The following is a 21960-nucleotide window of genomic DNA, read 5'->3' as shown; positions in this document are numbered from 1 at the left end:
CAAGGACCTGGGACACAGCCACTGTCAGCCTGTCATCTCCCACAGCCTGTCCCTGCATGGTATGGCAGCTCTTCCACGGGTGGGACTTCAGCAATGAGAGCCAGGCCCTTTCACAGCCACCACTAACTACACATACCCTCCTTCCCGCCCAGTGAACACAGGAGAGGAGCTCTACACAGCCATTTTCTGCTCTAACACACAGGGCAGCTGTCTTACTACACAACATAAATGTGTATGGAAGTAAAAACAGAAGATCAGCTGTTTCTTTTCTTGGATTAGTGATACATTCACTTTTGTGCTCAAGAAGAGATGCCAGCCAGTCTGTGACCAAACAGCCAGCTATTCCACGTAGTGTAAGACCACAACACTCGGTGTTAGGTGGTTTCCACCTGTGTGACATCACAAACACTTCATCAAATGATGAAACTAAAACTGCAAGCAGAATACTGGCTGCAGTGTTTATTTTTCTTGGGTCCTTAAACATCAACTGCAATTTGTGAAATGGAGGCAAAGAGAGGCCAAGCTGAGCCCAGGACCCTTGGCTGCACGGACCAGAACCAGTGCTGCCAGTAGAGAAACGGGGAGGGACAAACACATCCTAGAAAGAGATAAGATCTGCTACAGACCACAATGTGCACCTCTCAATAGAGCTTTAATGCTGCTATCTGAATCCATTTTACCCAAAATATTCTGCTTACCTCAAAATTCAGTCATAATTAAGGACCGATTTTTAGGAGAGAACGCACTTTTGATAACGTGGGGACAATCTATTCCTACAAGTTCTCTCGCTCTCCAAATACTACTTCTCAAACATTTATCTAAGCTAAAAAAACCCTCCAACTTAAACATCTTTAATGCCTACATGTACGCACAGACATTCTTTCTTTTATTATAAGACATAGGGAAATTAGTGCTTTACTTAATTTTCTTTATCCTTTAGGAAAGTTACAGGTATGTATTGAAATAATGGACACAGACTTTGATATTAGAGTTCTGGGTTTATAAACTAATAAAATCTATTTGTTCCCTGCACGTTGTTCCCACAGCTTGCAAAGGAGCAGCTACACACTCGGTAACCAGAGCGAATTAGCATACCACAGTGTGCCAAAACCACTACTTTTTACAATAACAACCCCAACTGCCATTTATCATAGGATCCTATTTCACGACAAGTATTTCAGCACAGGGCTGTGACGTGGCAGCTTTAACCCACCAACCGTGACATCCCCAGTGAGGACAAGGCAGGCGAGTTTCTTTTTTTAGATGAATATACAGCTTTTCTGGGAGAACCTCAGTTCACCTCACGAATGCAAATAAAGCCACCAACACCACCGTGATACACTCATCAACTATCAACTCCTCAGCTGCAGTCAAGTCAGTACCTGCAGCAGTTCAACACCAAGTATCACGTGCCATTAATTATGTTACTGATCTCCTCAGCAGCATGGGTGAACACACTGTATGTTGTAAATGGTACACAGAGCATGTACAGTGGGGCATAAGGCAAAAAAAATTATATGTGTGATCTATATGTATGAGAATTGATTAGTTTTTTGTTTCTTTCAACCACCTACCAGCAATGGCTTCAACTTTCCTTTCTTTTCTTTCCCTCACAGCGGCTCAATCTCAGGTTGACATTCTCCAGGGCTGCACCTCAGGTAAGTACTGCTACAGTGTTACAGCGTGACTGCTACTGTGTGTCTCTTGCATGTGAAAATATTTACCAATATCGGGACTTGGAGACCTGCTATTTACTTCTGTGAAAAGGTACTGGAAAAAAGGCTTAACAAAGGCAAATAATATTTACTCCCAGATCTCAAGATCCCCCTTCTCCAAGATCACAAACCGGCCCTACCTCAGTAGTCTCCTAAAAAGATACTTCTAATATACTACGTCTTTATAGGCTGGTGACATTTGGACTTTGTAGAAGTGTCCCACGCTCCTGCAGCACTCCGGGGCCCTTGCCAGGCAGGGAAACCCCTGTGATCCAGAGGAACTGCAGAACAGCCTGCAGGAATGTCAGCACTTGGAGGGGTTAATCGGCAGCATCCCTGCAAACCACCTGCTGGGCCATGTGAAGAAGGAACTGGGGCTGTGATGCTCTCCCCACCAAGGCTGTGATGCTCTCCCCACCGCCTCTACCACTGGGCCATCATGACAGTTAATGGCTTGAGTACCACAGCCCTCCTTAAACGTTTTCATACATTGACAAAGGCTGATGAAGGAGAATGGCAAAGCCAACACCTAGGCAGACTATCAGCAGCAAAGATGCACCTTTAAGAAAGCCAGACAATCCAGAGGAGAGAGGCACTTCTCTAAGCACCCAGTACCATTCATCAGAGCACTGATGGTACAAACACCATCAATGCTCTTGGCACGTATTTGCATACAGCCTGAGGAATGTGCTGGAGTGCAAAGGTTGGCACCTGCTCAGTGGTGGGGAGTAGGTGAGTTGTTCACCCTTGTCTAGTTAATGAGCACAGGACTAGAAGCCAGGAAATATTTAATGTTAATACTGGCTCTGCCAGTACTGAGAGCTGCTCTGTTGCTCTCAGCAAATCACTTCATCTTTTTCATGTTCTCCCATGCACAATGAACATACATTTCTGTGCCCAGTGCCTATCTCCCCAGTGTTTAATTCCCAATTTAATATTATAGTCGTAAATGCACTGCCTCCCTTTTCCTTTGATAAAGTACAGGCAGTATCAATAGGTAACACTTTTAAAAAACTTATTTCCAACTATTGTGAAACAGGAGCCCAATGTTTATGGAGCAGTTATTTTTTATGTCAGTTTACCATAGGGCCTCTTTAGCCACAAGCTTACAGCCGGAGGCCCCGAGGCTTTTTTTGGGAATGGAAACTTTTTCGAGTTCAGCTCTTAACAAATTTCCAGCCTGCAGTATGTTTTTCATTAGTCTACATGGTGTTATAATAAATGATGCACTTCCTGATTCATTTTATGATTTTTTTTTTTAAACATGCAACAATTTTTCTGGGTTTTATTAGTTTCAATGTACTCAACTACACTAACCTCAGTCTATGTGTAAAGACAGAAAGGATATACTGAGTAAGATATCAGCTATAGCAAGACAAACCTCTAGTTTAAATTCTTCACTGAAGGCCAATCACAGAGACATTGCATATATGCAGGTGCCAGCGTTAAAATAAATACAACATCCATTATCCCCAAACCTAAAGCTGGCCTAGCAGAGACCTCCAAGGTACACACCTGCAAGACTCAACTAAAAAAGCTTAAAACCATTGGCCAAATACAGAACATATGAAAACCACCCTAAGCCTCCACATAACACAATTACATAAAGGTCTTTTTTTGCATAAAGACCAACCTGATACTTCTCTGTATAGTTTTGGAGCCCCCAGTACAAGAAAGCTTTCAATAAACTGGAGCAAGTTTGATTGGAGGGACACTAAGATAGCCAAAGGACAGGAACACGTGCTCTGTGATGACAGGCTGAGGGAACAGGGCTTGCTCAGGCTGGAGAAGAGAAGGTTTTGGGTAGACCTGACAACCCCCATGTTGCACCTACAGGCAATGGGCATAACTTGAAAGGCAGATGGATTCCAACACAGAAGGGACAATCAAACCTTGGAACAGGTTGTCCAGAGGCTGCTCAGTCTCCATCCTCAGAGTTCTATCAGAATCTGGTTTGATCTCATAACTGACACTGCCTTGGGCAGGAATTTGGATAAAGGACCTCCTGAGGACCCTTCCAACTTGAATTATTCTATGACAGATTCAATCCAGTAAAAAATAGTTAACATTCACCAGAAACAGAATGCATCTGTAATTTATTCAGACTTCCTTTTATTTTTTCTTGCTACCTATATAATCAGAGGTGTGTTGGTTTGCTAATATTGTGGTGCAATAATTTTAAAAAATAATCATAGAAAGCCAGCTGTGGATAGCATTTAACCTCAAGACTCCCTATTCCTTAATTGAAATCTTAATGGAAGTCTTGAACTAGCCTTTTGAAGCAAGGATCAGACGGGAGAAAAGGAGACAAATAAACACTTCCCTTAATGAGTTTTGGACATGCAATGACAACAGCCATCAGTACCTTCATAGTGACATACCTGTGCCAAAAATAAACCCCAGTCTTTTACCTGCAATTCCCTCAGCTGTCTTTCCCTGAATCAGCTCATCGAGGCATTAGGTCTAATCCTTCCTAGGGTGAAGTACCAAGATCCTTTGATTGTCACCTTGTTTTCTTTGCATTATGATATAAATTGGCCCCAGCAAGTACAAATGTACTAATGAACAGCAGGTAACAGTGACCCCAACAATATCCCAAACAAAACACAGTATAAGAGGGAAAGTAAGTTTCTAAAAGAAACCCCCATCAGCCAAACATGTTTCAGCACTGAAGTCCCCATCCTAGAAACACAATTACTCATTTAAATCAAGCCAGAGTGCTTTGTGCCATCATCTCTTACCCAAGACGAGTTTGGTGAGCTCTGCAGAAAGCCAAAACAAACCAAAAGCAAAAGACTTTAACATTGTATTCTCAAAGATTAGCTCAAATATATTTTCAAGGAATGTTCACCTGCCTTCAGGATGCATTTCCACCCATCTTTGCTAGTCAGTTAACACATACGTAACAGCCTGTGATGACTCAGGATAGACAAGATGAGGATGTCAAAAGGGTTACACACTTGTAAGCTTGTGCAAGTCAAGCTCCCTACACGTACTAGGGATTTTCTCACTTCCCCTCCCTGTCCAGTGGCTTAGTAGATGTGCTCCCTTCCTTCCCTAAAAAGGCAAGATTGTCTATATATTCGATTCAATAATTTCAGGGGGTTTCTTTTAGGAGGAGAAAAGTTGAGAACTTTGAGAATATAAAATATTGATGATCATTAACTGAAGTAAGGTCAGTCTTTAACACATATTACCCCAGCAAGATTTACACCCTTGGGAGAAGTACAGAACATACCTCTCTTTCTACAGAGTATATACATCTAGAAATACAGAGTATTCCCTCTGCTGGAACAGGCTGCTCAGAGAGGTGGTGGACACCCCATCTGTGGGGGTGTTCAAGGCCAGGTTGGAGGGGGCCCTGGGCAACCTTGTGTAGATCCAGGCCTGGAGGTTGGTGGCCCTGCCTGTGGCAGGGGGTTGGAACTCTGTGATCCTTGGGGTCCCTTCCAACCCAGACCAGTCTGTGATTCTATGACCCTTTCACGGAGGAGCAATTCTCCACTACACGTCCCACTGCATATATTTATCTAATTTAAATGTGTTTTGCATACAGTTGATACACATGCTTTTCTTAAGGTAGCCTCCTTTTGTATTTTGCACCTATATGTAGTTTTTAATAAGAACATACTCCCAGGGGCTGCCAGTGTCAGGAAAACCAGGCTATGCCAACCAGAAGGGATCCCAGTCAAACATCATCACTCCAGCATACTGTGTTTCATTTACACATCTTTGATTTCTAAATGAATGGCAGTTCAAAGTAGACATTAAACACAGATATTTTCTGCTTATGTATGTAGAGATTGTTAGAGATTGAGTCACGTTTAATTAAAGACTTAAGCAGGTGTCAGTTCATGATACTCTTTGGATTGGGTATAAAGAGATACATGTTCCATCATTACCCAGCAGCGTACTTTAAATCCAAGCAGAATCAAAGAGATCTTCCTAAACAAAGCAAAGGAATGCTACTCTGTCAGATGGTTTGAAGTTTGGTAATACTCATCTGTCATATGTGGAACATCATCTATTTAGTTGGGAAAAGCCTTCTAAAACACTTGAAAAATAAGCACAAGCAAACCAGTCCCACAAGACAGAACCCCAGGCCACACCAGCCTGTTCATTTCAGTGGGGTTTTGTTCTGCTCTGTGTATGCATCTAACGACCCAAAGTTAATTTGCAGTACCAAGACCTAAACCAGATAATTTAGAAGCATTCTGGGCTCAAAGAACGAGAGCTTTAAACACGGAAATGGAATTTATTTCTAAGTAATTTTTCTCTCAGTGACATACTTCAGAGCAATAGGAATATGAAGAGAAACTTTTTTCTCCATTACTCAAAGGTTCTTTAGTTCTTTATTTTTTTTTAAAGGAAATCCAAAGATTAATTTAAAGCCATCTGATGAAAAATACCTTAATATTTACCTTCATATTTTGTTGTAATATATACTGAATTCAAGAGAAGTGATTTCAGAAATTATCCTGGATGCTTCTCATTTCAAGATGTTAAATATTGGCTTTTACAAATTTCCATTACACATTGTCTGACAATATTTGCTGCTCTGGACTACACAAACTGACTTTTAATTCTTACAGAGGTGAGATGACAATGAAGTTTGTGGAACTTGGGCAGAGGTGACATTTTAAAATTTCATACTTATTAAAAGTCCTTCCTTTCCAGGTCTACTTTCACATAAAGCAACTGTAAAAAAATGGTTAGAACTGCCAAATGCATCAATCCTCTTGCTCCTTTGTACCTATCATTAGTATTATCTACCCTCAAACTATTCTCCTAATTGTAGTTTAAATGATGGCACCGTAAACTCTGCAGTGGCATTACAGCAGGCACCTGAAGACAAGGAAAGAACATGTATGTAATTCCAGAGTTAGGGAACTAGAAAATCCCAAAGCCAAGGGCATTAACAGAGCTGTAGGAAGAGAATAAGGAGGGAGTCAGAGAGAGAATCTGCCAGCTGATGAGGCCAAATAAGAATAAGAAAATGGTAGAAACCAAGATCTGTTCAGCTGGTTCAACAATGAGGTGTAAATCAGGAGTAACCAAAAGGTTTGAATCTCAGAGTATGCACCAGTAGAACCAAGAGCTACAACTGGCTCCTGAATTTTGTTGGGTTTTTGTCTGGAGACAGTGTGAAGAACCTCCCTTGACCAGGAAGGAAAAGCTATTTAAGTCAGGTAGGGTTCTTTGCACAGCTATGGTAGGCACATGTTATTAGGCAGATCTTTGTACGGCTGCTCCACCTCCAGTTTTATTTGCTGGGAGCTGGTTATGTAACTAACACAGAAGAAAATAACCATTTCCAGGTCGTTGTCCTTCGCAAGCTCTGGGCTGCCAGGAGGCACTGCGAGAATTCAAAACCAGGTCGGTTCCTTCTCTTGCTGGACTGGGCCTTCTCTTTGAAGTGGCACCCTACGTGGTTGCTCATTCACCAGTTCTGTAGGTAGTCTTTAAAGAAATACTTTCCACCCTTCAAGCTTAACTACAGAAACATACAATTAATTACAGCAAGTTTGTGGTGGCGTTATTTCAGCCTTTTATTTCTACTGGGTGTTAGGCTCTAAGATGCAAGTGCTCTTTGTAGTAGGATTTCAGACACGCTGGAGAAAATGCTGAACTTTACAGACTGCTCTGATACACTTCATGCAGCACACAAACCATCTAACAAAGCCATTTAGCTATGACTTAAAGGAAAAACTCATTCTAAAATCCAGAAGTGGAGTCAAACTCCACAGTGGCTCCAGCTACCCTGCAGCGTTACTGTGCTGTGCCTGACTGGTGGTTTAACCCTTTCTTCTGACATGCCTTTTTATAAAATCACCTCCTCCTCTCCCCCCAAACTGGAGAATAAGGCTAAAATTAAAATTTTCTATGGAATGACTGGCTAGGAAATCTTTGTTTGTTAACAAACGGGCCGCTTACCTACCAGATGGCTGCAGTGCAATAAGCAGTGCATCTAACGCTGCTTATAATGGTAGCGGCCAAACATCACATTACTGGCTTCTAAATATTTTCCTGGTGTGGAATGTTTGTAAACCATCCTCTCACACTGCTGCCAAACTCCAGGAACACTCTCCAGGGTGGTTTTAGCCCTTAACTAAAAAAATATCCCCACGTTATTAAGAATTATTACAGAGAAAAGATTTCCGTGAGCCTGTGCTAATGCCACGGCTCTCTCCCATTTCCATGTAGCGTGTATGCTGTTTATTTTCTTTCTCTGAACACAGGATTTTATAGCCATAATTATCTCATTTTCTTATAGTACAAACAGTCCAATTTTTGTTCACTGAGGTCAACATTTCTGTTGCATCCTTCCTCTGGTTTTTTCTACTCTTTGAGATTTACTATTAACAACCAATACAATAGATTTATGCTGTCAAAATACCTGCTGGGGTAAAGATTTATTGATAAAATTCTATATTCCAATGAATATAGATCAAAAGTGGCAATAGTAGAACAGACAGCTAGAGGAAATGATGTTTCAACTCCATTTCCAGTTCAAAAAATAGCTCTTCAACCCTGCAACTTCATCTTAAGAGGGTTTTGTGCCAGAATTTTCAAAATCTGGAAGGTTTCAAGTAGAGATGTTCAAATCAAGCAGATTGTAGAAGTGCTTCACGGTCAGCTGGCTAGGAATCCTGCCAGCTAGTATGAAATCTTGCTGCTTTACATCCTTTCTAAAGGGTTAAAGCAGGGGAAGCTGCACCCAAGCATTTATTGCATAAAGCAGTAAGGCCCTGGACTTTTTCCCTTCTTATACTTCTCCTCTCCTGTTTCTCCTGTGCTGTGAAGCGTAGCACCTTCAGCCTGTCCTGCAGTCCTCACAAAACACAGCTAGAGGGTCAAAGCCTTTCTCCCATCCCCACCACCTGAGGTCTGCAAAGGGAAGAGCTGCTCAAAGCCTGTCACAGGAAAAGGTCAGGAGCAGCGGGTTACATTCTGTATGTTTGGATTAGCCCCCAATTGCTAAATAAACTGATTTAATGTCCAGTGACACTTTCCAACACCAGCTAACACAATTATCCCAAGTATGCCGAGACAAAAGATGCCCACAGATGCACCCTACTGCATCTCTCACACATCTGGAGAAGCCGTGACCTAACAGCAAATTTCAGCACTTCGACCCTTCATGTTAGAGGTGAAATACAAAGGAGCTTGAGTAAAGAAACATTCCTGAATAGGAAAGGCACGAACCCTCTTGCCTTGCCTCTTATTACCCTTCCCACTTGTACCCAGCTATCTGCCTCTGTCCTATGTTTTTAGCAGGGAACCATGGTTTTGAAACAGAATCCAGATCTTTCATAAATAAAAGGTGTGCTGCTGAAGTGAATCACAAGCTCCAAATACTTTCAGAAACCTTCTCGGAATTAGCTGGGTTAGTAGGTCTGTGGGCTTGTCACTAAAACCACATGAGGATCCTGAGTCACGTCAGCAGAGGAAGGAGCAGCGATAGATCCAGACGCTATTGCTCCTCTCCCCACCCACCGGTGCTCTGAAGGAGCTACGATGGATCCAGATGATATTGCTCCTCTCCCAAGCCACCGATGCTCCACTGAAGGTTCCCACTCTTGTAGCAATGGAACCACACATGGAAAATAAATTCACACACCTGCCTCAGCAGCTTGAGTTCACTGCAGCATCCCTCAAATGGGTGGAAATCCCTTTTCCCTTCTGGAAATCAAGCTGCAAGAGCACAGAGGGGCCAGTAGCCCTGGCCAGAAGGAAAGCTGTGCTGTGCTTCCAGCCACCCGCATCCAGCAAGCCTCACCAAAGCTCATTTGCAAATGGCCCTTAGGGGAAGCTGGTTGAATTTCTTAAACCAGAGACGCTGGTTCTGAAGAATGAATGTATGATTAATGGGGTTGAGGTGCTGGTACAATTGTGGTCACCTTTTTAAAGTCTTCCATCAAAGTTCTTACAACCTGAATAGTGCAGCAGATTAAAAAATGAAAGGGACTAAAAGTTGTGCTCATTTAAAAGGCAGTTCTAAAGCAACTAATCTAAAATTTGCAAATAAGTCTTGCTTACTTCAGCTGATTTGCACATTCAATTTCTTTTTTTTAAGTAATTATCAAAGCGTTTTCAGACATGTTATGACCAAATACAAACCTGCTGAATATTCACACCAAGATAAAACACAAATAAACAGCCCTGAATGAATCCCATTAATGTTACATATTACCTCTACACCTAAAACAACAGCACGGAGAAATAAGCAGAAATGGCAGTAGGGACTGGCCACATTTTGTGTGAGGAAGGAGGAGAGCTCTGCCCACACCCCAGGTTCTTATCACGTACCACCAACTGTTTGCACTCCTTGGAAGGTACCTTCATTGCAGCTTTAGATAAAAGCATACTGAGAGATATTTCCAATCATCCTTTTATATGAATACCTGTTGCTTATAGACAACTCACAGATGGGTATGAAGGGCCCAGATGTACACCCACTAATTCACTAATGCTACAGCAGTGCTTCAACAAAACCAGTTCAACTCATAAAAATAATACTCTGGCAACCACGGTCCTAAACAACTACTTTCACTTTAACCTTATGATTTGTTTAATCCATCTGAATCACTAACTCTACCAAAGTCTAAGTTACTGTGTACATCACTCTGAAGATGAACTGCTGAAAGTCATTATATATATATGTATATTATATTGCCAAGCCAAACCTAACAGAACTTCTTAGAGGAGCTAAGGAAGGCAAAACCTAAGTAAAATATATTACCAGAATTGTCTATCAGTTTGTATCAGATGTATCAAACACATGGTGACTTGACCATCTGAACCACTACAAATTATTCTGTAAAAAAACCAAGTCACCTGAACTTTCAGACTGTGCTTTAACTTCACAGAATCACCAGCAACAAGACCCGCATTTGGGGGAGGATGGACAGGGATCTGCCATTATTTAATTCACCGTATTAGTCAGGCCAACAACAACACAGCATCATGTGAGGAGAGCCCCAAAGTTTCTGCAATCTCTGCTGCTTAGTGTAGCAGGAAGAAAAAGCACATTGTTTCACTCTCAGGCTGGACTCCTATCCAGCTGAACTTGTACCACCTGCACAGAAAAAATATCTGGGTGTGTTTGTAGGAGTTTTAAGTATGGGCTAACATTCCAGGCAGGTCACAGAAGGGGCTGCACCTTGCTTACTCTGCAATGAAGGAGAGTTAAAAAACTTAAGTCATTAAAGTAAACCTCAAAGGTCCTTGTTCACCAGTTCACTCTGTCCCCTTGCAGCTATCTGGCTGGGACTGAGTCTCAGCACACAAAGCCCCACAGGTCTATCACAAGAAATACCTGGGCAAGTTGTACAAATACAGATACTGTTAAAATTCAGGCCTTTCTGGTCAAAGCATGAGAATCTCCTCCGCCCCACCGCTACCCCAGGTCACTCCAGACGAACAGCGACAAGTGCCGGTTACAGAGCAGGACCGTGCAGGGGTTCAGGCATCTTTACATTCACACAAGCCTCAGGGAAAGCATGCTAGACAAATCCCCCTGGGATAATGCCAAAACTGTTCAGTTGTGGGCTCTGCAGACTGAGCTAAGTGCCGCTCTGGCGGGGCCTGCAAGAGCGAGCAGTCGCCTTGATAAAACCCGGCGAGCGGCAGACTCGAAGGAGCCACGTTATTATTCCCTTCTGCTCTCCCCAGAGACCGAAGCAGTGCTACCCCACCTCCCCAGCTCTGCACGCAGCCCCTACGCCGACGTTTACGAGGCCTGACTTCCGAAAGGAAAGCACAATTCACCTGAAGCTCTACTCCCAACTGTCACTGGTATTGCATCAAATGTAAATCAGCAGAGTTTGGGGGGTTTGCTCTGTGTTGCAAGATACAAACCATACGTAACGGCTTAACCAACCGAGCGATAAGCATGAAATACTGCAAACCATAAGAGAAAGGGAAAAGCGTAATCCTGAGTTGCCCCACATTGTCTCCTCCTGGTAATGTCACTGCTGAGATTAAAGTGCTTGTTTGTTTAACAATCTGACCGACCTTTAACAATAAAAGCATTTAATGGGAAATATTAACATTGGGCCTACAAACTGAGCAGCTATGTTATAGAGACTGTACATAGAGACTTGGGGCTTTTTTAACTGTAATATAAACAATGAAAGCTTGGCTAAAAGGAACCAAAAATAACTGAACTAGGCAGATACTTAGATTGTAAATACTGATGATCAAAAAAGTTCTCAGGAGTTAATCTTAAGAGTCTGTCTCAGAATCCTACTATGAGGTTTTTAACCTATAAGATACTGTAAGAATAAAAACAAGGAACTAGCAGTATAAAATAAGAAAACATATGTATATTACATACACTAAATAAAATACATGTGAGATATATATATACACATGCCTAAAATGAATGACAGCTTCTTCATTCATCTTAGGGGTCAACTCCTTTTTGTTTGAGAAGTAAAAACATACATCACACACTACTGCTTTGGGGAGGAAGAGAAACACATAAATTAATTCTTCATTGCAGTTTAACAAGGCAAATTATTTAAGGACTATTTGTATTCAAGCTAAGTAGACAGAATCATAACATTACACGCTTTTTATTCAAATGGAAGGAATTTACATTTACCTACCAGCTCATTACAGTAAGATGATAGAGCAGTAGCACTTTCCTTACTTTTTTTTTTCATTAAAATGTTCTTTTTGAATGCTTAAAATAATTCTGCAGTTTACAGTAAAGTATTTTTAAAGTACAAACTGGCCCTTCTTTAGGGCTGATGTTGGTTACTGCCTGAACTCTCCAGAGGCCAAGTGGACTTTTGCTAACCAGCATTGTTTTTCAAAGGCAGGAGTGGATATGGCTCTCAACAAACACAGCTGGGATGGGGAGCTCCACAGAAAGTCACATTTTACTAACATCATATTTTTGCCTTTGGCTTATTCTGCTCCAGGTGTATTACTCTGTTAACATGCACAGCTTTGCTGAATAGCTACTCCTACGGTAAACACTCTTCTCTCGTACCAGAAAAAGCCCTCCCAGTTCCATGCAGCCGCTATTTATCTCCCATTACATAACTACAAGCATAACTACACCAAAGACTGAACTGCTCTCACACCACAGCAACATCACAGCAACAAAGCCAGACCCCTCACAAGCCCCTTCCCGCTCAGGAACACAGCGCACAGCACAGTCCTCAGGGCAGGATCAGGCCCCCTGTTTTTGCACCAGCCCTCTGCCCCAATGGGAGCGTGCTGCTGAAGCTTAAAGGATTATGTGTACGTCTGTGCAGGGCACGTCACATGTACACACAAAGTCCGGTGCCACTACCCAGGGCAGCGCAGCAGCGTCAGCGGTCTGGTTTTCAACCCCCCCCTAAGCTCTCCCATTGTTTACCCCCACTAGAGAAAGGAGATGCTGGAGTTTCTGCTGAGCTCGCTTTGAAAAGGGTCCGACTTGATGGGCAGAATGTTTCTGCCAGCCGTCAGGGAACAACAGGGCAGAGCCTACCAGGTGAGATTTTAAGAAGTTCACCTTTTAGATTGCTTTTGGGCTTTAAGAGCACAGAAACAATTTCCATTAACATGTATGATACGTTGGAGCAGTGAAAATCAACAGCACTGTCACTAGAAAACAGTTCTTTGGGAAAAAAGCTGCTGTTTAAGCCTGTCATGCTCCTACTTTTTTATCTGGTCTTCCAAAAGAAAGTTGCAGTAGGCTTTTTCTTATGGATGTCAGTCTTCACACTCTTGCACACCAGGCTGGATTACTCATTTACTGTCTCTTTATATACTGAGTATGTGCTTTTAAGTCTTTTATGAATTGCTCCGAATAGATGAGATCTCAAGTTTTCTGTATGTTAAGTCTAGAAGCATAACAGTGTAGCTGAACTATAGCAGAGGAATTGATCAGAAGTTAATTAGTCTTTAAGAAATGAAAAGCGTGATACTTGTGAATCTTCTATTCATAGCATAATAATAAAACACAGCAAACCAGACTCTGCAATGTTACTGCAAAGCAACTAAAAGACACAGCAGTAACTAATTAACTAATTAATCACAATTAAGCAGCATTTGCATTGATGTTTCAGAAGAAGGTAAGCCAAAGGCAAACTTGAAAGCACCAAAAACGTCCTAACTGCTCTCAGCAGCAGCTTCAAATAAGCAGAATGACTGCTGTCCTTGCTGTCCTTTTTAGCCTCCATAAGCATTTTTGGCTACACTAATCACCCTGATATTTGCAAATCTGTTTTCTACCGTGCTTAGCAGAAGACCTACTTTCCTTTAGGGCCCTGTCAGCTGAACTTTACGTCCTTTCTATAGAAATGCTCTAGCAGCATAAAAAGGCAGCACCCCGTTTCTTACGCCAGCGTCACACTCTTCACACCTGTGTGATTGGCCCCATCATTTAAGTCAGAGCAATATCCCACGGACTTCAGCAGAAGTTGGACTCATTCTGAAACGATGAAAAAAAGTTAAATCAAATGTCTGGACAATGTGATTCATGTGAACGTCTATGTTTGCGATCTGCAGATCAGAATGATTCATTTGAACTTCTGCGTGCAGGATCTGAGCATTAGATAAGAGTTTATCGGAATATTCTGCATATTTTCCACAACAGCTAAAAGAAGTAAGGCTCCTTGAAGTGAAGATAGGCAAGGCAGACTAGCAGGCTCCAGTGACCTCCCTACAAACTGTGGTTTACTGTTGGTATGCACCCTACGTTTGTGTGGGCTATGTAAAAACAACCATTTATCAATCATTACTAAGAAACTGGCTCTGTGACAAACTAATTACTCCTCAGGCTTCCACCCATTAGCACAGGAGGAAGCAGATTATAAATGTATTTTATATATTACGGCTCTATACAGCTCCTGCAGTACCATAACCTGGTACAGAAGTCCTGCTTTCTTCCTGTGGTGCACAAGATGGCTAAAAATGTGTGTAACTAGTGAAGACACTAAGAATACTTTAAAGAAAAATCTGTCCAAATTAAAAAAACACCAACCAGTTAATGCCAAATGCATTAATATTATACCAGCCCTCCTAAAATGCTGGAGCAAGCCATTATAAATGGAACAGTAAGACACAATCAGTAAATACACAGGTTCATCCAAGAGGCAGCAGCTAGTGAATGGTATTTCCTTCACCCAGCAATAGAAATTAGGAGCCGTGGACGTGTCAAGAACAAAATGTCTCAGAGTTTTGCTGACAACTACCAGAATTATAGCTGTTTATCTCCAACAGATGTGACAAATTTTAAATTCATTTCAGCCCCAGTGCAGTTCTACTGAGGGCTGATTTCCCCCTTCAAACTCCAAACACAACCCAGTTTTATACTCAGTTCTTATTAACGTTATCTGCCACAGAACTATGTCAATATTTTTGCATTTACTGGAAACCTGGTCCCTGCAGCCTGAGTGTTTCACAAGGGTTTCCTACACAGCCAATTTGACGTCTCCTTGATAAGTCAGCGGGTCAGCTTTCACCGATGTTTCTAATAGGAAATGGCATTATATTATAGTTTCCAGGAAAACCACCCTCTGTGCCTCCTGTCAGTCTTGGCAACGGGCAGTAAAGTATCTGTGGGGAATGTTTTCACACTGCCAAATTTCAGCAGTGCTCCCTGTTCCAAGCCCTGAGCAGGGGTGAAGCTAACAACCAGCAAGGTATGATAAGAGCTGCTGATTCCAGCCTGCCAAGTCCCAGCCATTTAGAGAGTAATGCCTTTGAGGCTCCGTCCCCGGGATAAATTCAGGCTCTGGTATCTAGAATAAGGGTAATTTGCAGAAATGCTGATTGGCAATAATCAGTCATCTTTACTGGAGTGATGCTGAGCAAAAGCACCACATTCAGTTCATATGCTTTCCCTACCTGGAACCCAAGCCACTCCAAAACACTAGGAATGTGGCCATCCAGTCACTTGCTGTCTCAGGAGAGGTGCAAATGACCCATTTGCTCCTGTCATCTAAACAAATAAATTAGCTAAACAAAAAAGTTTACCATAAAACTGTCTTGTAACTTTGTATTTTCTCAAATACTAAGAAGGCCTCAGCAGAAAATTTTAAATTTGTCTCCATGACCTGTTCGTCTTTACACAGAAAAAGGAACATAGGTGATTCTAAACATTTTCTCCTCAAAGCCAGTCTTCACTTGCTGTTCTAATGGTTATCATAAAAGGCAGACCCTTTAATGAAACCACCCAATTAGTGTATCTCATTCCTTAAGTCAGAAAAAAAACAACTAGAATACTTTCATTTAAAACAAGGGGACAAAGTGTATCTACTATGTAAATCTACCAAGTGCCAGCTACTCTGACCATCAGCAGCATGCCAGTAAGAATGCTTTCCAAAGGTGCATGTAATCCTTGTTACAGCCACTGAGTTCAACTATTTCATACCAAAAGAAACTGCAGCTTACATCCAGTTTTAAATTGAATTAAAGTATCTGCTACAGTTAATGGGCTTGTGTGCTCTCAAGGAAACTGAAATTGGAAGTTTTAATTCAGTCTCTTGGCTTCCATGGCTCATGTCATGGTTCAATCTGCCAGGCAGCTGAAACAACCACAGGGCTGTTTGCCCACTCCCCCCTCACAAAGTGGGATGGGGGAAGAGAACTGAGGAGAAAAAGATAAAATACATGGGTTGAGGGAACAGAAATTTTATAGCACAGAAAAGGAAAATAAAAACCACAATAATAACTGCATTCATTAATAGTAACAACAGCAGAATATAGTAAACAAGTGATGCACAGTACAACTGTTCACCACCCAGAACTGATGCTCAGCTGCTTCCTGAACTGCACCTCCTCACAGCCAACCCCCCTAATATATAGAGAGCATGACATCATATCTAGTATCTCTTTGGCTGGTTTGGGTCACCTGTCCTGGCCCCAGCTCCTTGGGTGCCCCCTGCCTTCTTGTTGGCAGGCCACTACAAGCTGAGAAGTCCTTGAGTGCTTGGCAACAACTAAAGCATCAGTGTGTTATCAACGTTATTCTCGTCCTAAATCCCAAGCACAGTGCTGCAGCAGCTGCTAGGAAGAAAACTATCCCAGCCAAAACCAGGCCACCTCCCCAGTTTTAAGCACAGTGTATAAAAGCCATGGGCTAATTTTTTTGAAAGACTTTCTCACTGAACAAGTTAAAAAGTTGTTTGTATATATACATATATCTATCTCAACTTTCCTGCACCTTAATACTGAATTTCATTTAAGTTTGTTGTTACCTAAAGTTAGGACAGCTGCACACAAATCAGATTCCAATGCCCTGAAAACATGGGCCAGGAACTGGAGCAGTATTCACTGCCTGGTCATATTCAACACTCCATATGGCACTGTCTCCTCAGCTGAAAAGCTGTCATTATTCTATTTAAATTGGTCAATGTTGTAAAATCCAGAACTCAAAACATCTTATGAAGCCTTTTGCCTAACACTGCATTCATTCTAATTATGACTGCTGTTTAATACACCCTAAGTAGTGGAGGGTGAGGTGCCTTCCAACCCAGAGCAATCTATGATTCTATGAATACTAGGAGAATTAGAGGGCTTTTGTTTTGTATATAAATCAGGGTTATTTTCAGAAGAGTATTACCTAGTGGGTATCTGGGCATCTCAAAATTCTATCTCATCTCGGATATGCAGGCGGCTAAGGCTCAGAGCTGAATGCCAGTAATCACTGTATAAATTCATTCTGCCTGATGGAATACCCTGAATTTGGTATTTCACCTTTAGTGGTAATGAAATCTCAAGCCACAACACATCTATGATGTATTAAAAGCTGCACTGGTCATTCTGTGGGGAATAAAACAAAAGAAAAAAGATCTGTCAGGCTTTCCATAGAGAGGCTGTGCTGGAATTCCATGATGAAGAGAAGTCAGGAAGAGGTGGAGCAGGAGACCAGTCACACTCATCTGATACCAGGACACTGAGAGAAGTTACCAAAACAAGACTGAGATTATAGAGTTAACCCATGCAGAGCCCCAGGGCAGCATACCTCCTGGATCCTACCTCCCTCACAGCCATCGGAGCCTGCCTCCTGGACCCTGCCTCCCTCACAGGCTCTGGTACAAAGAAATAAACAGTGGTAAAGACAAAAGGGAGGCTTTATCTGGAGTGGCAGACATGCTTGGCAGACAGCATCTGTGTCTGACTATGGGACTCCTTCCACACAGATCTTCAGGGCCCAGAACGCTGCAGTATCTCTTCTCCACAGACCTTGGTTTCCCCATTTTGCAGGAATTTCATTTGTCTCCTCTGCCCCGCAGTACTTCGTTATTAGGTCCTTTCCAGTGCTATCAGGCTGCCACTCTCCAACACATAACCATCCCTTAAAAACACCCTTTGGCAGTTTTTATTATTGCTTCCAGAGTAGTTGATCTTTTTTTGTCTTTCTTTATTGAAGTATATTATCTGTCCTGGCAAGCTTTAAGCTGCTTAAAAATTGAGAGAGAAAGAGCAAAAAGCAAGCAGATCCAGTTACCCATTTCTGATGGATACACAAACCTCTACGAATGCTGAAGACAGAAGAAAGTTCTTCAGTTCTAACCTAACATACCAAAGATGTGCATCTAGGAAAACATTTCCCATGACCTAAAATCAAGGTTCACTCTCCTTCTCCCAAACCAAAGGAGCATCTGAATGCATTTGTTGATGCCTACTGATCTGTGACAGCAATTTGCACAGACTTATTTCTGACATGGCCTTACATGAACTTGGATTCCCAAAGAGAGGAACAATCTAAATAGAAAAAAGCTGACATTGTTAATTGTTTTATGTTATGTGGAATAATAATGTAAACAAAAGGTTACAACAGGGAAAAGATCACCTCTATTTTGGAGGGTGCCAGGGGCGGTAAGCAGGTTATCGTGGCACAAGTGGGGTCTGAATGCCCAGGTAGCTGTGATGCAGATGCTTTCCCACTAACATGGTGCTTACAGAATGAAAGGATGAACACGTGACAGAAGTTGCCAACATCCACAGAGCAACAAAAAGGTCAGGTAGCTTCAGCAAGTGAGAGAGGGGCCCACAGGAAGGAGCTATGTTTTGAAGTGCTCTGAAGACAATATATATTCAGACTTTCTGGAAAAGCAGAGTGAGCAGCCTCAAAGGATGACCAAAGCAAAATGCAAAGACCGATTTCAGAAGCACGACTATCTCTGTATTCTCAAGACCTATAAGGGTGTATTTCTGTGGCAGGTGGAATGAGTACTGTTTTTATTGTTGACTCAACATACCTAAGAGCAGCCTGACATGTCCCACAGGAAAGTAACAGGGAAGTAAGAAGTAAAAGAGGATCATACTTAGATGATCCTGTGACAAATCTGTTATGATGCCATATAAGTGTCATATGAGCAAATGATGATGGGAGTTACAGCATTAACTGCAATGGAGTCATCAGGAAGAGATAAAAAGGAAAACAAGGGTCAGGAAAAAAAGTTTAAAAGAAAAAATACGGAGAAATATATATTTGCATTTATGTCTGGACAGAGGGAATGCTTAAGGAACCACACTGGGGCAAGGGGAGGCAAGAAGCTCTATAGCTGGCAATGGGCTCACAGCACTCCAGTTGTGCAGAGCGAAGCAGGAGCAGGCAGTAGTGGGTGGTACAAGTCACAGGTGTTTTTTAAGCATTTTTTAATTATTGTTATGCTGCCACTAAAGCAAGTTCATACTGCAAAGGGAATGGGGCTTAGAAACCAAACCCTGAGCCTAACGACAACGGTGAAATCAGTGGGACCAGGAGGCTGGGTCCCACTCTTCCCATGAGCTGACTTGGCAGGGGTAGCTGACTCCTTGCTCCCTCTAACAGGGCCAGGGATTGTGGAAAGCAAAAGCCACCTCTCCTCCAACTGAGCTAACTCTTGCTTTTTAATTTGTAGTTCATTAAAAATCCAAGACAGGGTTATATTCTATTTTACATCAATTATTCTTATTATTTAGTCAGGGCTTCTTTCATATTATATTGTTCTGAATTAATTACATTATAAAATGGAACAGATATCCATTATAAACATACCACCCGCCAAACTGGTCAATGATTGCACCACAAAGACATAAATGATAGGGTTGGGAGGGGCCTGGTTTTCAGCCCAGCACCCAGTATCAAGCAGGATTTTCTTCTCCACTAATGTTGAAAGCATTTTATTTGAGCTATATCATTATATTATAAACGGCAGCAACTCAGCAAGGGAAGGATATTCCAAGACCTACCAGCCTGTGCTGCTGCATTCCCCCCATTCCCCAGTATCTAACCTGGGCAATCCAGTTTTACTTTTCTGTCTATCCAGCCAACAAGTCTTCTGTTAATCCCCATGGTATGTATATAAGCTCGTAAGCCTAAAAAAATGTCATGTTATACCAACTGAGAGGTAACAGCAGTGTGACACTTCATTTCTTACACTTGAGAGTTCAGAGTGCGTTTCCCTTGAGGTACCACCAACTGCAGGCATGCCTGTTTCTAGGAACACCAATCATCCATTATCTACAGTTCTAAGAGTCAATCCAAAAGCAGGATTTAGCATGAGACTTTCAAAAAGCACCTTTCAAGCCCTGATGCATAGCTGATGACCTACCAAATCATAGTGTATATGCGTATCTGCAAAGCTTCTGGCCAAGCTTTTCATCTTTCTCAGTTCTGATCTGCAGCAGACTTTGTGCGGTCCAGCAAAGCTCTGTTCAGTACTCAGCCTTCCCCTGGGCACTGCCCCTGGGTCTCTGTAGGAATTAAGGGATCATATAGAAACTCTAGAAGACCTGATGAAGGTAGGCCTCTTAGGTTTGTTTAGAGACCTACCTCGTTGGCAAGAGGTCTATTAGCTGCATATGGTTTATAATATTACACCTTGTGAAAACACCTATTCATGGGTTAGATAATCTAGATAAGAGCTATTTCACATACAGATGATAACAAGCAGACAAATCATTTATTGTCTAAACAAAAAAAAAATCTGCAGAGCAAGAGATAGTGCTACAGCTGGATAAAGGTTTGGGTGGTGGTTTGGGGTTTTTTCTTTAGTCAAACAAAACAATCAGAGCGTGGAACGGTCATGCTTGAAGCTGTTAACCGACCTGCTCTGCAACTTGGTGCTGCATCATGAACGAAAAAGGGTGAAAAAAACCCTGACTGCAGCTAGAGACTCTGGAACACAGCTAAGAGCACTTCATTTTTTTCCTCTTTAATTAAAAGTTCATTTTATCCACCTTTGCTAAAATAATCTCTGCCACCAAGCACTCTTAACTTTCTGTGCAGCGCTGTAAGAAGTTCTTCTTAAGTACTTCATGCAAATTTTTATCCAAATAAAACCACCTTCAACTTTGATGACGTGTAAAGAAACGGGCTTTCATCCAAGTCCCGGGACTCTAAAAGTACCTCTACACAAATACCTTACCTACTTTTGCTGATTCCCCAGTGAACTTATTATTAAAGTCCTTCTAAAATTCTGAGGCAGTATGCCTCAGATGTGATGCCCCAATCTATAACACAGTTATCCATAGCACACATGTGATTCTGGCTGTGGACTATGCATCAAATAGGAACGTAGGAACTTTCTACCATAATTAAGAGTTGTGGTGGTTTTACAATATTCATAATGATCTGTTAAACACCAGCTAAGAAGGCCTTGCCTAAAAAAAGCCACATTGCAGTCAGGCAAATGAACCGAACACAAACTGAGCAGCCATTCTTAGTGTTTCTCTGACATTTATTCCATGGACAGCAGCTTAACTTTTAATTAATTTTAATTTCATTTTTATGGAATAAAGCCTCAGATACTTTAAAACTCAGACAAATTGTTTTTGAAAACACAGTGCTCTAGTTTGGTTTAAACATACTTTGGAGGCAATAACTTCATTAGCCAGAGGAGTTTCCATACAACCAACCAACCAATGACAACACAAAATGCACCATGGGATAAATCCTAAACTTACAGTTCAAAAACCCTTTCCAAGCAAAAATACACATTTTACAGGTGGAGAGAATACAAGCACTCACATCCTAATACTCTTTGAGATCAACTGTCTCTCCAGCTTTTTTTAAAAGGTGCTGGCGTGGATTCCGTAACGCCCTCACAAAGCGAGGCTCACATAGTGCCTTCTCACAGCACCAAATTCACCCTAAATTCAAAGGAAACACTCATAAACTTTCCTTCCGAGCCCGTATGACGCGCTCGCTCCCCTCTGCGAGCAGCACAGGCACCTGCGCGCTTCACGGTGAGTTTTAAGCGCCGATTGTTTAGGATGCACGGCCTATAAAAATAAAACCTCAGAGCTA

The 21960-nt window shown here is 41.9% G+C and overlaps 1 protein-coding gene across 3 annotated transcripts in view; it reads right to left on the bottom strand.

Moving 5' to 3' along the window:
- The window catches only part of CHLSN (cholesin), a 126478-nt gene that overhangs the window by 54548 nt on the left and 49970 nt on the right, over window positions 1-21960 (bottom strand). The window lies entirely within an intron of this gene.

This window comes from Gallinula chloropus, assembly GCF_964237585.1.
Source record: "Gallinula chloropus genome assembly, chromosome: 15".
Lineage (NCBI taxonomy): Eukaryota > Metazoa > Chordata > Aves > Gruiformes > Rallidae > Gallinula > Gallinula chloropus.
Note: the sequence above shows the minus strand (reverse complement) of the source record. Positions and strands in the feature narration are given on the sequence as shown.